Source organism: Peromyscus leucopus, unplaced genomic scaffold, assembly GCF_004664715.2.
Source record: "Peromyscus leucopus breed LL Stock unplaced genomic scaffold, UCI_PerLeu_2.1 scaffold_500, whole genome shotgun sequence".
NCBI classification, from domain to species: domain Eukaryota; kingdom Metazoa; phylum Chordata; class Mammalia; order Rodentia; family Cricetidae; genus Peromyscus; species Peromyscus leucopus.
In genome coordinates this window covers 92648-109486 of record NW_023505399.1, presented here as the reverse complement: position 1 = coordinate 109486, position 16839 = coordinate 92648, and the positions used below count along the sequence as shown (strand labels likewise).

The window sequence follows — 16839 nt, the reverse complement described above, 5'->3', positions numbered from 1 at the left end:
CATGGAGGAGTCCTGGGGGTTGCTAGTGTGTGCTATAAATGTTGCTCGAACACAACACTGTGCACAGTACAGCCATGAAGTAGGCCTTTGGTCAATGATATTGACTCTTATTGCTCTTCCTTGAAGGTTTTTTTCTAGACACTTAAGGTCAAGTCTGAATCACTCTTTTTTTAAGTGGAAAAATGACTTTATATAAATCACGTTAAATATGGACAAAAATATGTTTCATAATGGCAAGGGAGATTACATTGTCATAAACATTTTATATTATATTCATGACTTCTTTCTTTTTCTGTTTTTTTTTTTGGGGGGGGGTGAGACAGCGTTTCTCTGTGTAGTTTTGGTGCCTGTCTTGGATCTTGCTCTGTAGACCAGGCTGGCCTCAGACTCACAGAGATCCACCTCCTGAGTGCTGGGATTAAGGGCATGTACCACCACCATCTGGCAACAACTTCTCTTAACATGCTTTTGATCCAGAGACTGTTGTGAAGACTCAGCATTAACTCTTAACTACAGCCTTGCAATGCTCCAAAATGCATCATAGCACTGCAACACTGGGTGTAGAATACAAACAAACAAGAAGGGCTTCAGCTCCCCTCAGAGGGACCCTCCCTGCATCACACACTCAGGAAGCAGATGTGAAGTGCTGCTTCCAGACGACTCTGCACACACAAGGTGATTGGCAGACAGCATTTATTTGAGAGGGCCAGGCTCCCTCCTAGAGCAGGATGATATGGGGCTAAATCATGGAAGGAGACACTCTTAAGAGAGGCCCAGGCAAGTGGCTGGCCAGGAATGGAAGCTCTGTACTGTTCAGAAATTATCTGAGGCAGAGAAGAGAGATGCACCAATATATTCCCAGAGAAAAAGCTAAATGCTTTTTTTTTTTTTTTTGGAGATTCTCAGTATTTCTTTGTCCCTCAGAGTAGTGACAAGAAGCTATAAATTATCATGTTGGACATACTGCACATTGTAGTCTTAGCTGGCCCAGGAATTCAGCAAATAAGCTAAGTATAATATGAATAAAGCCAAAAGGATCAACAAATGAAACAGTCCGATCATTTTCTGTTGTTTTAGCAGTCTTATGTGGATATAGTTCTACATATATATTACTTAGCTATTATATATATGCATCTGGGGTTCCTAGATAAACATGTATAGCAGCTGTACTCATAATTGCTGAAAATGGAAACAGCCCCAAGGTGATAAACAAAATGTGGTATATACATACAATGAATACTACATGGCAACAGAAAAGAGACAACTTTTAGTAATACACACATCCACACACAAGGACGAGTTTCCAAAGCTCAGGTATAAGACAAGGTGAGTCTAAAGGCTGCACATTCTGAACTCATATAGAGGACTTTCTAGAGGAGGAAAAGCTGCAAGATACAAACCCCAGTCATGTTTGCAGGGTACAGGAATAGAGACTTTGGATTGTCCATGAATGGACACACAGATGTGGGGAGAGGTGTAACACACACACACACACACACACACACACACACACACACACGTATTGGTGTAGTCCTTGTCTTTGTTGGGGTTCTATTTCTGTGAAGAGACACCAGGACCACAGCAATTCTTATAAGGAAAACATTTAATTGGTGTGGCTCGCTTTCAGTTTCAGAGGTTTTAGTCTATTATCATCGCGGTGATATAATGTATACCCTGATAAAATTTGCCTGAAGATCAGAGAACAGAGCAAGCACTAGATTAAACATAGATGCCAGGCAGTGGTGGCATACCCTTTATTGGACAGCAGAGATCTGTCTGGATCTCTGTGAGTTCAAAGCCACCTGGATTACACGAGATTGACTCAGTCTAGGAGAGAAACAGAGCCAGGCATGGTGGCACACACCTTTAATCCCAGCACTTGAGATCTCATGCCTTTGCTTGGGAAGCACACATGCCTTTAATCCCAGGAAGTGATGGTTGGGTGGAGAAAGGTATGTAAGGCGCGAGGAGACAGGAACTAGAGGCTTTTCAGGCTAAGAAGTCCTAGAGGTAAGATGAGGCTGTGGCTTGTTCCTTTGTCTCTCTGATCTTTCAGCATTTACTACAATATCTGGCTGCGTTTTTTTTTTTTTTTTTTTTTTTTTTTTTATTAAAGACCTTTAGAAATTCGAGCAACAATCATCATGGTGGGGAGCATGGCAGCATGCAGGCAGATTGGTGCGGGAGCTGGCACTCTACATCTTGCAGGCAACAGCAAGTCCAACGAGACACTGGCACTATCCTGAGCAAGGAAGCCTCAAAGCCTGACCCAACACTTCCTCCAACAAGGCCATACTACTCCAACTCCTAATAATGCCACTCCCTATGAGACTAAGAGGACCAACTACATTCACACTACCACAGTCCTTATGGTCAATGTATCATAAGGGCATACCAATATAGAAACATAATCTGTACCAAAAAGCACAATTTCACTGTGTGTCATTTGAATCTCATAAAAGTGTCTCTGGGTTTACCAAGTTCTATGAAGGAATTCAACCTGCAGACAGAGCTTTAAATGGCGGGGGCACTTCCAAGGCAGTACCCTGATGAAAGGGGGCCTTGTTGGATTACAGCGACTGGTAGCTGACTGAGGCATAATGGCCTTGGGACTGGAGGCACCATCAGGAACAGCAGCACTCCTTTCTGAGAACACCAGCTGTCTCTACCTTCCATTTTAAGCTCCTGCTATGGGCCCTGCCTGGTACCCTGGGATGTAGTCATAGCTCCTCCCAGCTTCCTTAGGTAAGTGACCACATTCAGACGTTGTCCAGATTCCTAGGTGATTTCCTCTTTGAGACTTACCTTTGTGGAAGGACAGACCAATGTCCCATAACTGCCTTGAATGCTGGCAGGTCCTGTAAGGCTTCAGAAGCTGCCCCAAGGCTAGATGCTGGCTGGGCTCTGAGGCAGCCACACCCCTAAGGCAGGAATGTCTTGGAGACAGATGAGCTTCTTTGCTGGAACTCTGCCAGAATACTCAGAGGGAGAAAGGGAAACCAGAACTCAAGATCAAGGGAATGACAGAGATGAATCCTCCAGGCCTGCAGATGCTAATTAGGACCCAGCACTAAATTGCAGACATGACCAGGAGGCAGCGAGGTTCTCTTCTACATCAGTGTGATAGTCTCTATACATTTCTTCCCCGTCTGATTGCCTCTGCCATCTCTTTCTCTCTGAGTCCACACAAAGCAAAAGCAAAGATAATGGTCTATTGTAAATGCAAGGCCGGACTATCGGAATGTCTGCATTTATTTCTAGAAGTGACTAAACCAAATCAAGAGGGACTCAAGTAAAGACAAACCAAAAGAGCTACATTGTGTTTTAAAGACGATGCAAAAAAAAAAAAAAAAAAAGTGAAACATTGAATCAATTTTTACATCATTGACATGTCAAAACAGCAATCTTCTTGATATGTTGTTTAAAAGGTATTTTTTTACGTCTTTACTATGGCTCTGGAAAAAAATAAATTAAAATTTTATTTCTGTTGGATGGTGTGCTGCTCTATAACCTTGGCAACATACATAAAACTCAGTTTCTCTTGTCAATTGCTTTAAGGATCAAAGCTAAGGATGATGAAGAACTTGGCAAAGGGGACTCTCAAAAATGGTTGCTGTAATTAACATGGACTGGAGATTTAAGTAATTAGATGCTGCATGGGCATTCAGAAAATGCCAGATTATCAATGGCTGCCTGTAGAGATTAACTCTGAGTAGAGTACAGGCAGATGGGAGAGTTCAAAGCTGACTTAGGAGCTTTTGTGAATGAGTCTGATTCTCTCTCGGGGGTGGGGGTGGGGGGAATGGTTGTGGGTGAATTCACGAGGAAATCCTGGATGGCTCTGTTTAAGAAAGTCAGTTCTTTGGCATTTGGGATGACTGAGTGTGTGTTGGGTCCAGGGTCACACAATAATGGGGGACAGACCACCAAAGTCTATTAAACCAGAACAAACTTTATTCCAGAAAAATAAAAATAAAAAAATTAAAATTAAAATAAAACACTGTGGGGCACAAAAGCTTATCAGCTAGATGAGACCACAGCCAATGTTGGGATTCTGGGCTGTGGCAATGGAGGCGATTACTGGCCCCTTTTTATAGTGTCAGGCACGGTGTGCATAGGCCTGGGGAAATCACGTAGGGCATCAGGCATGGGATGCATGCTAGAAGTCATGTAGGAACAGACTATTAAAAGTTAACCCTGGTCGAGGTAGTTGTTGCTACAAGGGGCAAGAGGGTTAAAAGTTAACCCTGGCTGCTGACAGAGGACCTGCTGTAAAGCAGAGCCATTGTTAGCAGTTAACTTTAGAGCTGATGATTGTCCGTTTTTATCTCTTAAGCTTATAATTTTATTTTCTATATTCCTGGACCCTTCGTTGTGTTTAGGAACCATCACCTCCCTGAATCAGCTACAGGTCACATGATCCCAAAGAAAGAAATCCTTTGAGACCTTTACTTCACAGATGCTGGGTCAAGACTGCAGTGCCAGAGTCCTGGGAGCCTTGGCCCACACTGGGTACAGAAGGTGAGGAGAGCTATTCAAAATACAAGAAGTTGCACCAAGGGGTTAACATTTTATACAATGCTCAGGTGGTAAAGAAAGTTGTCCCCAGATCCTCACAAATGGCCTTAAGATGCATGAGAATGAACTTGCAACTGAATTGGGCTAGAAAAATAAGAACATGATCTTTCTTGTACCCTATTAGAAACCTAGTGTGGATTATTCACCTATGATTTTGTATTTTCTTTTTTTTTTTTTTTTTTTTTTTTTTTTTTTTTTTTTTTTTTTTTTTTTTTTAACTGACAAAAGCTTTATTTATGAAGATTTAGAGGAACACCAGACACCCAGGGAAACCGCTCCCTATTCGTACCTCAGTTCCACTGTGCACCAGTAGAGTGCCACTTGAGCACCATGCTGGTTTGTTTGACCCAGTTACTAACTACGTAGTCTGTCTCTCTTGAGTGATGACGCAGACATCTCAGGGCTCTCTTGGCATACCATCTCTTGGACTGGTTGCACTCTACTTAAGTGCTTCTTTGGGGAGAGGTGTGCACAAAATACTTTTATCAGAGCCTTTTTAAGCATTACGTTCTCTTAGTACTGAGGGAAGCCAGGAACACGGCAAGGGAGGCATTTAAAGAAATTAGAAATCAGCAAATTAAAGTCTCCAACCTAAGGGATCAACTCCATGGTTGAAATAGCAGGTTGAATTTTTTTTTTTAAAGAAGCACCGTGCATATATAAATATATATATATATATCACACAATGTTTAACAAAGAAAAAATTCTTTAAAACAGCCTGTTAAATAGCTCTGGCTAGACTGGAACTTTTTATGTAGACCAGTCTGGCTTGAACAAAGAGATCAGCCTGCCTTGAATTCCCAAAGTGCTGGGATTAGGGCATTGTCCCACAATGCCCAAATGCCTGACCTAACTAATTGTGGTGTTTAGGCAAACCTCCAAGTTGTTTCTCTCAAATGATTGCTAGCCAAACAAAATCAAAGAAAAGGGTGCAAATCAAAAGTCTGCTTTAGAATAAAAGAAAAGGAAGGGATTTCTGTGTACTAGATCATGGCAGGGATACATCCAGGATTACAGCTGATTGTCAAGAATGGGGAAAGTGGCTGCTTGTACAAGAGGGCTTCTGACACAGCAGCAACTTCACTGCCACCACAGGAACACACAGTGGCAACATGGGTCCACGATAGGTATTGTGTGAGAACACAGATCACAGAAGTACATACTGAATGCAAATTAGAAATACACAAATTCCAAGACACAATACATGTAGGACTGTTCCATACAAAGGGGTCACAAACTGAACTGCGCAATGTTACAATGTATAGTGTTAGAGAAACACTGTAAACAAACATTCAAATATGAAAACATGACATGTACACAACATATAATTACTGAGAACTTTTTAGGTAAGGTTTTCAGAAAACCAAGAATAGATTTTATATTACAAAATGGTCCATATCGCCCAAAAATGTCTTTCGACTGAACAGTAAAATAATATTTGTTGGAAGTTAAAAACTGAGATAAAGTGCAGGCCATTGGGAGAGGTAAAGCTTTAATTTCTGCAATTTTCTTCCAAGTCAAATGATTTGAGTTCTCATAGCACAGGAAGAGGTGGTAGCTCTCCAAGGAGCACACTTGGGGTTGACCTTGGGGATGTTCAAGTCAGGGCAATGCCTGGCGGCTTCAACACCCACTTCACTCTCAGCTCAGGCTTTTGGGAGGAAGAGTGTCTTGGATTTTGTCTGCCATCTCAGGGAGTGGTGGTGGTGGCTCTGGGAGAGGTGGCAGGTGTTCAAATGAATCAAAACCCTCAGCTCCATTTTCTGCCACTGGGATTATTTCATTTGATCTTAAAACAGCTTTCGAAGATGACTTCAGGGTGAATGCTGGCTTTCTCTGTTGTAGTTGGGCAGGCCTTCTTTTGTCAAGTTCAATAAAAAATCAAGTTTCTTCTCTACAGCCCCAACTTCAATTACGGTATTAGGTGAGTTGCTAAATTTCCTTGATGTGTTTTTTCCAATTTCTGTTGGAGTTGATGTAACTGGAGTTGTCAAATTAGGTTTTTCCACAGAAATTAACATAACATCATCAGTGTTACTTTCAGAAAAACTCAACACAAGGTGATGACAAATTAACCCTTCTACTTGCTTTTTCTGAAGAGTTAAAACATCAGGGTTCACAGAAGGCATTCTTTTACTTCGGCTTTTAACTGACTCTTGGGTCACACTTGAATTCATTGCTCTGAATCTGTAACCTCACAGACTGTATTATTGGGTAATGTGTTTGGTTCAAACAATTTCCTTGAGATGATAATACTGTTTTAATACGTCTTTGAAGTCTTCTGATTTTTATAAAGAGTTCACCAGCTATTGCTTCATGCTTATTCTTACACTGGGTCTTTCAATGCGTTCATTTCAGTTCATTCAGTTTTTTATCAAACAGATTACATTTATCATGTAGATTTTCCTGTCGGATCCAATGTTTAACCTGTTCTAGCAGTGCTGTATGCCTTTCCAGAGCTACACAACCATTTTCATTAATTTGCTCTGAAGCTTTCATGAGCTTAACATTTTCTTTGTTTTCTGAAAACATCTTCTGATCATAGCCATTTGGAATATTAGTTCCAACTGTTGATTTTGAAGCTTCAAGATTCTTTGACTTGTTCAGGATCTCCAACTGCTTCCGGCAACTTGTAGGCATTGTTTTTTTGGCCTTTAAAACTTTCTGTCTTTTCCTGTCTGGACTTTCCATATTTTGTATCCATCTTTTCTGGACTCTTCATTTAAAGTCCTGATGTTCCATGATGAATGGGGTTATAGCCTCATAAATTCAAGTTGAAATGCACTTAAAACCCCAAATAAGCTCATGTTTAAAGCTGCCAATTTTTTTTTTTTTTCATTTCTTGAATAGTAGACCAGCGCTGGCCTTCAACTCAGAGATCCATCTGCCTCTGCCGTACCACCATGCCCAGCTCTAGTCAATCTCTTAATTGTAGATTCCTGGCGCGGCCCCTCCCGGCCGCGCCACACAGAAGCGAGCGGCCACTCAGGCGAAACGCTGATTTTGTATTTTCATGGAAAGTTTGCAGATGACAAATGTCTGTCATCTGCTGTGATAGGATGACAAACAGGTTTTCAGTCCCTACTTTCGTTTTCCAGAGGGTGTCAAGACCAGGGCAACTACGTTGTTTTACTAATAATGATAATGATGTATTGCCATCTGGTAAAACAGACTTTCATTCATCTTCAAGGACCTTCTAGACATAAAGAAGGCCTGCTTGCTGCTCCCTCCCAGTTCAAGTTCTAGGAGCAATGAGTCCCGGTGCTGACCTGGTCCCACTGCCCTACTCTGCCTCTTGCACACCTCAGGGGGCAATGGTCAGAGCATCATCTTTGCGGAGCCTCCTGTAAAGAAGGGCCAGGACATCGGTTGTTCAAACTCTTCTTCTCAAGGCACAAATCAAGTATCCTGGCTGCCACAGCTGTGCAGGTAAGTCAAGTGTCTGGTGCTGGGTCATCTGCCAGAAACTCTTGCCAGGAAGTCTACAGGACTGAGCTTGTGCCTCCGGAGCTTGACACTGCACTCCTGCATCTAGGCACCTCTCTCGGATGAAGGCCATCTATTTGGGTTACCTGAAAACTTGGGAGTAAAATGAATAGTTTGGTTCCAGAGAGTACCCGAGGTTTCAGACAAACTGACTTAGAGCTGCAAGGCACTGAACGGGACACTCAGTGCAGACCAGGAGATGCCATTGTTAACTCTGCTGGCTCAGCTGTGTCTTTGTATTGTGGTCTTTGAGTTCTTACAAGAAGCTCCTGCACCTTATAATGGTTTAACTTCTCTTGCTCAGGTTAAGTCTAGTTGGTTTCAGCTGCTTACCTTCAAAGAGCCTGAGGGAGGCAGGTCATCTGTCTACCCAACCATACCTAAAAAGGATATGGGGGTGCATAATCTTATTTTGGAAAAGTGTGTATGTCATTGACAAATTAACTCATTTCTGAGCTGTAACTAAGGGATCATAGTAATCATCTTCCTGCTTAGGGGTTTAGAGACAAGACCAGGTTAAGACACTTGTTAGAAAATTATTATAGTATGACTATTGCTAAGCTGTATCAGGCCACCATTGTTGGCTCACTTAGGATCCATAGCCAGCTTAAGATGATGTGAGTACTATCCCCCTTTACACAGCTCAGAAAGAACAATTGGATTTAAATTTGCAACCTAAAATGGTCTACACCGTTACTACCAGGATACAGAAGGGGGCACCCTAAGAATGTGCAAACAGTGTTAACAGCCACACTAGCACACCTTTTCTAGCCTGTCATGACAGCTTTCTCTGAAGTACAGGAAAGGAAACTGTGGTTCTTTTTAGAACTAAATTTATTCCAGGGAAGCCCATGACTCAGGGATAAAGTTTAGAATTACCTCAGTCACCTCTGAGAACAAGACAAGACACAATGAAAAATGACTTCCAATTCTGTGGCATGCTTTTAATCTGATTGTCAGGATGACTTAGAAGTTCTTTATTTAATGGCTTGGCGATTAGAGGGAGATGATGAAATTATTTCAGGCAGTAATTTATCCATGCCAAACACGGCTTTCTGAACATTATTTACTAATATTCACAAACCTGAAATACAGGTGCCTCAGACTTCTCCCAGGTCCTCAGTCACAAAGCTAGCCCTGTCTCTGGCATTTTACTAGGTACTTCTCTAGACTGAAACAGACTGTCTTCTCAGCAATGAAAACTCTGAATAAACAGGTAGATCATCCAAGAAATAGTCATCAGACAAAGCAAATAGAAAAAAAAAACAGGTTGGAAAGACAAGATAAGAGAAGGAAAAGTAGATGAGGATGGAGGGAGAGCAGAAGGAGGGAGGGAGGAATGGAGTGAAAAAATGAGAGCACAGCAACAGGGAGAAGGTGGGGAAGGAGGGCAGGAAGGAGTGGAGAGAGGAAGGAAGGAATGAAGAGAGAGAAAGAGGAAGGCAGGCAGGAAGGAGTGGAGAGAGAAGGAAGGAATGAAGAGAGAGAAAGAGGAAGGAAGGCAGGAAGGAGTGGAGAGAGGAAGGAAGGAATGAAGAGAGAGAGAGAAGGAAGGAATGAAGAGAGAGAAGAGAAAGGAAGGAGTGGAGAGACAGAGACAGAGAGAGGAAGGAATGAAGAGAGAGAAAGAGGAAGGAAGGCGGGAAGGAATGAAAGAGAGGAAGGAAGGAATGAAAAGAGAGAGAGGAAGACAGGGAGTAAAGAAGGAATGAAGGAAGGGAGGGAGGGAAGAAGAGGGAAGGAGGAGGGAGGGAGAGAGAGTTAGACTTGCTTTGGGATTTCAAAAGGACCTTCATTAGTCTGAGTGCTCAGGCTTTCCTAGATGTTCCTTCCTGCACCTGGAGTCCAAACACAATCACAGGCTGCACAGTAGAGCTGGACAACTCGGGAGGACATTCAGGAGGAAGTCAAGGGTGATGCTTTAGCAGAGCCATTGAAGGAGGCGTTGACTGAGCAAGCTCTGAGTGGCCTTCTGTGAAAGGCTTTCCCTTCCACAGCTGTTCACTAGTTAATGAATATGGAATGTTGACTCGGGTGTCCCCAAAGGCGCAGAAAACAATCTCATTTCAGGTGTCAATAGCCTCGTGCCTGGAGGATGGCGGTTGGGGTGGGGCATAGTCCACTCTCACTCTGGCCTTTCTCCAGAGCCTTAGGCAGTGTGTGTGTGTGTGTGTGTGTGTGTGTCTTTCACCAGATGGGACCCGACATGTAGTAAATTCAAACAGACCCACCTGTTCACTGTGTTTTAAACACTATGTAGGACAGTGAGAAATTGAGTCTTTAACTTTTTTTTATTACGATAGGTAAAAGCTTCTTTTTAATTAACTCTTAAGAATTTATTTTATCCTATATCTGTAGAAATATAATCTTTTATATAAGCTCTCAACTCCACACACATTGGAGTAAAGCAAAGGAGCCCTACACATATTTAAGGTGTGTATTCACATAGATCAGGATTATCTAAGTTTGCTGTGTAGCCAAGGGTGGCCTTGGACTTCTGATGCTCTACCACTAGAGTTTAGGTGTAAAAGACCATACCCAGTTTTTAGGCAGTACAGTGCATGAAATCCAGGGCTTCCTGTGTGTTAGGCAAGTGCTCTACAACTGCTCTACATCTCTAGCCATACAGTCAAGTAGATATTTTAAAACCATCAGTCCAACTAGTGTGCTGGTCTGCTATAAATACACGGTGGAGAACAAAGATGAGGGTTGAGAACATTGAGGAACAGCAAGTGTCTGGACAGTAGAGTCAACCATTGGTTGATGGGAAGGGGCGGGTGGGCAAACAGGAAGTATTGGGAAATTGGGTGTGTTAAAATTACAGTGGACCTTAATTGGATTTATTTTTATTCTAGGACCAGGCAGCAATCTGGACCAAAATGGTTAAGAGTGTCTTGACCCTACATGGGTAAGTTTTACTTATAGCCAGAGAAAAGAAAGTAGAACATAGGAAACAGAAATAAGGTGTAATGGTAGTCTGATTAGCTACAACTCATGTCTATCTTGGATGTGATACAAATAATAGGTTTCACTCTGTGCATCAAGTTAGGTTGCAGTTCACCATGCACAAAGAAACCTTTAAAACTAACTACAGTTTACAAATTAACAGTTGGAATGTTAGATAAGTGTATGGCTAGTGCTGTGGATATTGCTCTATATAAATAAAACACTGATGGCCAGTGACCAGCCAGGAAGTAGGTTGCCAGGCAGGAAGTAGGTAGGACAAGGAGAGAGGAGAATTCTGGGAAGCGGAAGGCTGAGAGGAGAGACATGGCAGCCACCGCCAGGACAAGCAGCATGTAAAGACTCTGGTAAGCACCAGCCACGTGGCAAGGTATAGATTTATAAAAATGGGTTAATTTAAGATAAAGAACTGTTAGCAAGAAGCCTGCCACGGCCATACAGTTTATAAGTGATATAAGCGTCTGAGTGATTATTTTATAAGTGGATTGTGGGACTGCCGGCTTGGGGAACCTGGAGAGAAGCCTCCAGCAACAGGCTAGGAAATTGGATAACCTAGCAACGTCTGTGAAAGACAGACTGTTAGTTTTGGCATCGGTATGGATCATTCTACTTATTTATTTGGGAAGCTGATACAGTCAAAGGTACTTAATGATAGGGAAGGTCTTACTATGTCTCTGACTCAATAGGTAAATGACTTGCTCTAGCAGTTGTTTTGATCCTTATTCAAGTTATATTAGTTAATTCTAGTCATTGTTTTGGTTGTACCATTCAATTGAATCATGTATCCAAACCATGACAATAAAGTTTTATATAACTGTCTAGTGAAACTTTTCATTTTGACTTCACATTTCTTAAAACTCCTCCTTTTTCTGTAAGAAGCATCTAACACATTGTTCCAAATCAGCCCTAGTCATCTGTCTTTGTAGTAAGTACACACATTCTCTTTGGTGTGGGGTAGGACATGACTCAGACATAATGAAGAGAATATGGCAAAATGGGAAGATGTCACTTTGATTAGTTTTCCAAAAGACTCCAGTTTCCACATTGTACACCCACTCACTCACAATGTTTCAGACTTCTTGCTGTGGGAGAAGTAAGCTGCACACTCCCAGTTGCCCTATTGAGAGCATTACATGGCAAGGAGTTGATCATCTCAAGATGATTAATCTTGATTGTCAGCTAGATGAGATTTACAATCACCATAAAAACAACCTCGGAGAATGTCTGTGAGGAATTATTTAGGTTAGCTTGATTAAGGTAAGAGACTCACCCTAAATATGAGCAGCACTTTCCAGGAGGTCTGGCAGAGAAGAAAGGGAACTGAGGTCCAGCATTGATTCATCTCTCTCTGCTTCCTGACTGCACATGCAATATGATCACTTACCTCCATTCCTGCTCCACACCTGCCCACTAAGACACACTGCATCCCTCTGCTCTAAGGTCCCACTCTCCCTCTCGACCCAGAGAAAACTTACTCCTTTAGTTGCTTCTTGCTAGGCATTTGGTCCTGGCAATGAGAAGTGTAACAAATAATGTGACCAAAGGCCTTGAGAACGGGAGGTTGCCTCCAGTTGGTGAGTGAGCATGGAGTGCAGCCTCCTCAAACACAGCTTGAGCTGATGACAGCCCAGCTGACTTCATGATAACAGCCTCTTGAGGAGACACGAGTCACAGGTCATGGCTCACAAAACTAGGCAAGAATATATGTTTCTTGTTTAAGCTGCCATGTTTCAGGGTGGCTTGTTATATAGCAATCAGTGGTACTATACCATTTACGATTTCTTTCATCTTTGAGGATCCTAACTAGCACTAAGACATCAAGGTTCCTCTATCTGTTGTGGAAATTAGCTTTGAAAGTTAACTCAGACTGCTTTTCCTATCTACAATCAGGGCTAAAAAAGCTCAGAATTGGTCATTTACTTCATCTCCACTGTGAAACTGTTCAGAGTGTTTCTCACTACATGACGTGGTTTGTGAGTACACAAACTAGCTCCTCTCTATTCCACTCATGGTAGAAGGGAACGGTCCACTTAAATATGGGTTTCATAGAGATTTAGCATTGGCAAAACTAACCCTAAATCCAAGTGCTACCTAACTTTTTGTTCAAGTAGGAACTTTAGTCCAAATGTTACATTTTGTTCAACCATCACCCTCACAGAGTTCTACCAAGCCGCTGGACCTGGGTGAACCAGTTCACCTCAATGCCATGCACTTTGGCCTCATTCTCTTTATTGCTCTCAGCATAAAGTCATTTATTATGTCAATTTCTTTCTTCTCTTGCGGAAAACTTTTAATTTTGAGGCAGGCATCACTCTACTCCATTCCTGATGGCCCAGCATGCAGTGGGAGCTGAACACATTGGCTGCTTGCCTGATAAGCAGAAGAGTCTTGTCTTTGGGATTGCTATAAACAAACAAATACTGCATACTTGATGGGTTTTAAACAGCTGTCCAAGATCAGGGTACTAGTTAGATTCAGGGTCTGGCAAGGTCTGCTTCCTGGTTCATAGGCGAAATTTCTCTTCTCATTGTGTGGAACATTAGCAAGAGATGGAAGATTTCTCTAAAAGCCTTCCTTTAAGGGCACTAACCCTAGGTAGCAGAACACCACCTTATGACTATGACCTCCCAATATCATCGTCTCAGAGGCTGGAGTTTCAACATATGACGATTTCAGATATAGGAAATGGTTGACGTGGTTTCTGCCTTTATCAGTTGGCAAAGGAGGAGTCACTAAGCCTCACAGATAAAACAGAAATGGTTTTCAAATTCAGTTTGGGATCTCTTCGGTTTTCTCTTATTCAGGTTGATTTACGGCAGAGGCTCTGGAGAGAAGTAAATGAACAACTGTAGAAAATGTTGCAAAATTCTAGCCTGGAATCTTTAGAAAGTTTAAAAATATATCAAAGACAGAGACCTGAGTCCTTTTCTCCTCTTAGCAGTACCACTGGAGTACATCTTGGCGGGAAAGGGCTACCCTGCTCCTGATGTCAATGTATACATTTGTGTTGAAATAGAAGGGCACATTTTTTTGCTCATGGGTGGCTAATAAAATTTAAAAGCCTTCAACTAAGAAAATGAGAGCCTAATCTTAGTAATTTTATTTGGATAGCATAATTTTTTTTCTTACTGAACTTGCATCTGTGTTTCTAGTAGAATATGTCCTGTGTTCTTTCTCTGTCTCTCTCTGTGTCTCTCTCTCTCTCTGTGTGTAATAATTAACAAAGTGAATCTTGCATGTATTAGCACTCTTTTTTAAAAAAGACTTCAAACCACAGTTTCCTGTAACATTCTATGTATTGTACTCACTCCAGGGTCTGAAAGAATAACACACAGTTGAATTACATAAACCACTTTTTGAAGATGGTTTGAAAACCTCTCCATCACTTTATCTTCAAGACTTCACTAAGACTTTAGTCAAAAAAACAGGTCTAGCTTTTTTAATTACTACAACTTCTAAACTAAATATCACAAGATGAACAACTAATTTCAGATTTTCACAGAGGTAGGAAGGAGAGGGATCTATCTCCCTTCTCAACCCTTCTTCCTCAGGCATGATACTGGAACTAAATAAAGACAATATGTTCCAAATTGCCAATCACATTAGTCTCCATGTGGGCTGTCTAAAACATGTAAATGGCCCTGAAAAACCTCTCTCATCTCACCAAGATTAATGCAAGCACACCTCTCCATCAATTGCAGTGGAAGCCAAAGGAGGAGAGTGTGATAAATGAGGATTCGCTGCCTTTCCCTGTAGACAAACTGTGGGAACACTGGATTGATGGCTTCTGAGAGCTGCTCGGCTGTGTGTGCACACCCGAGCCTCAACTGAACTCCTCCCTTCCACTCCCAGACAAATACTCCCGGCTCAAACACCTTCAGTAACTTTCCTGTAAGCATTGATGGAAGCCCCATCTTTTCACTTTGGAGTTCAAGGAGCGAGTTAACTTTGACTCCTTATTTGATGCAGATGCTGAACATATAATACATCTTATATCCCATCAATTTCAAATGTTCATTTATTTATTTATTGTTGTTATTGATATTTTGATACATGGTTTCATATACCAAGCTGGCTTCTGATTCATTATGTAGCTAATGGTGACCTTGAATTCCTGATCCCATGCCCTCTACTGGAGTCATAGACCTACGCTGCTGTGCCTGGAATCAATAGCCCCATTCCTGATTTTGTCTGTTTCTGTTTTGGGTTTGTTTTTATTTTCTATATGGAGTTTCATTATAAACTCCGACTATCCTCTAACACTCTCTCAAACCCTGCTTTGACTCAGGATCCCTCCACCTCAGCCTCCAAGCATTTGATCACAGACACGTGCCATCGTTCTAGCATTTATCCATCTCCTCTGATATTATGAAGTCTCGTTGATAATGAGTCTTTTATATAACCACTAATAAAAATTATGGTGTTTCAAAGAAAGTCAAAGCTATATGTGAAATTTACAATAAATGAAAATGTTTAAAAACTAGGACCTGCCCAGTATCCCTAATCTTTGAGTCAATTTCTCTCTCCACAATCGTCATACACTTTCCCCAGTGGAAGGCAAGCTCATCAGTACAAAGTGAACTGACTGCAAATGCACTATCCACATTGCAGCAGATGCAGCAGTTGTGGGGCAATAAAGGGCATACAAGATACTTGGCACTCAAAGCATTTTTGTGAGTTTGGCCATCCTATGGGGATCAAGTGTACAATGTCAGTGTTCATCTGTTACCATACAAATCGATTAAAGCATTTCAGAGTCCAGAGTTCCAAATATTACATCATGGAACCTCATATTCAAACTTACATCACACACACACACATACACACACACACACACACACACGTACCTGTACCTCTTTTGATTCAGTGTGCAGAGGGTCAACCAAAACTAAGTAAGTGTGAAAATGACCTAAAGACACCTGCTACGTTGTACAATAATTGTAAAATAAAATTAAGCTAAAAATCCCAAACAAACAAAATAGACAGCATGTGGCTATGACTATCATTGGCAAGTAAGTTCTGAAATACCATTTAAACTTATTTTAGAATGTTACTATTTTAGTTTGGAGATAATTTCCAATCAGTTTTCCCTATATCACTTGCCATGAAATTTTGGTTCCTATTTTCAGTAGATTCCCTTTAATGAGACAGCAATTTCCTCACATCCTTACCCACAGCTCCAAATAGTCTGTCCTTTCCTCTCCCTTCCTGTGGTGACAGCCTACTCTCTCGGGTGCATCTTCAGTCCCATTCCCTTAGAAAACCTCTTGTGGTCAGGAGGGATCTTTCTCTCCAAACTCCTGGAGGCTGTTTGAAGCAGCTACTATATGCCTATGAGGCATTGCTTTGAGGCATAGAGCTTGGCAATAGAGACTAGCTGGAAGGAAGCAGGTTCACTCATCAGCCTGCTGTGTGTGGAGTCCTCACATGTATGAATGGAGGCTCTAAGATCTGTGGGGAGACAGTGTTACCTCTCTAAACTATGTTTAATGGGATTCTATTTATTGAACAGAAAGAACAATAAAAATAAAGATTTATCCTGGTGTTTCTGATGGATGAAGAAAAAAAATTTCTTTCTATGGCTTCCCTAAAGTGAAAGTAACCATGACCACCTGTGTTACTTAAATAAAGGGACTCTATTACTCTCCATTGTGGCCCTCTATTCAAAAGACATAGGTTCCACACAGGGGTGGTGGCTTCTTTACTCGGCGGACAGGCTGCTGCAGGTCTGTCTCTTTGCCTCTGTCTTATCTTTGCCTTGCCTCATGGTTGTTTATGATGTGATGGCTGGCACTCTGTTGGAGTGGTACC

The 16839-nt window shown here is 41.7% G+C and overlaps 1 pseudogene; it reads right to left on the bottom strand.

The window, feature by feature from the left end:
• The window catches only part of LOC114700780, a 51642-nt pseudogene extending 44250 nt beyond the window's left edge, over positions 1-7392 (bottom strand).
• Positions 7393-16839: the final 9447 nt, after the last annotated feature.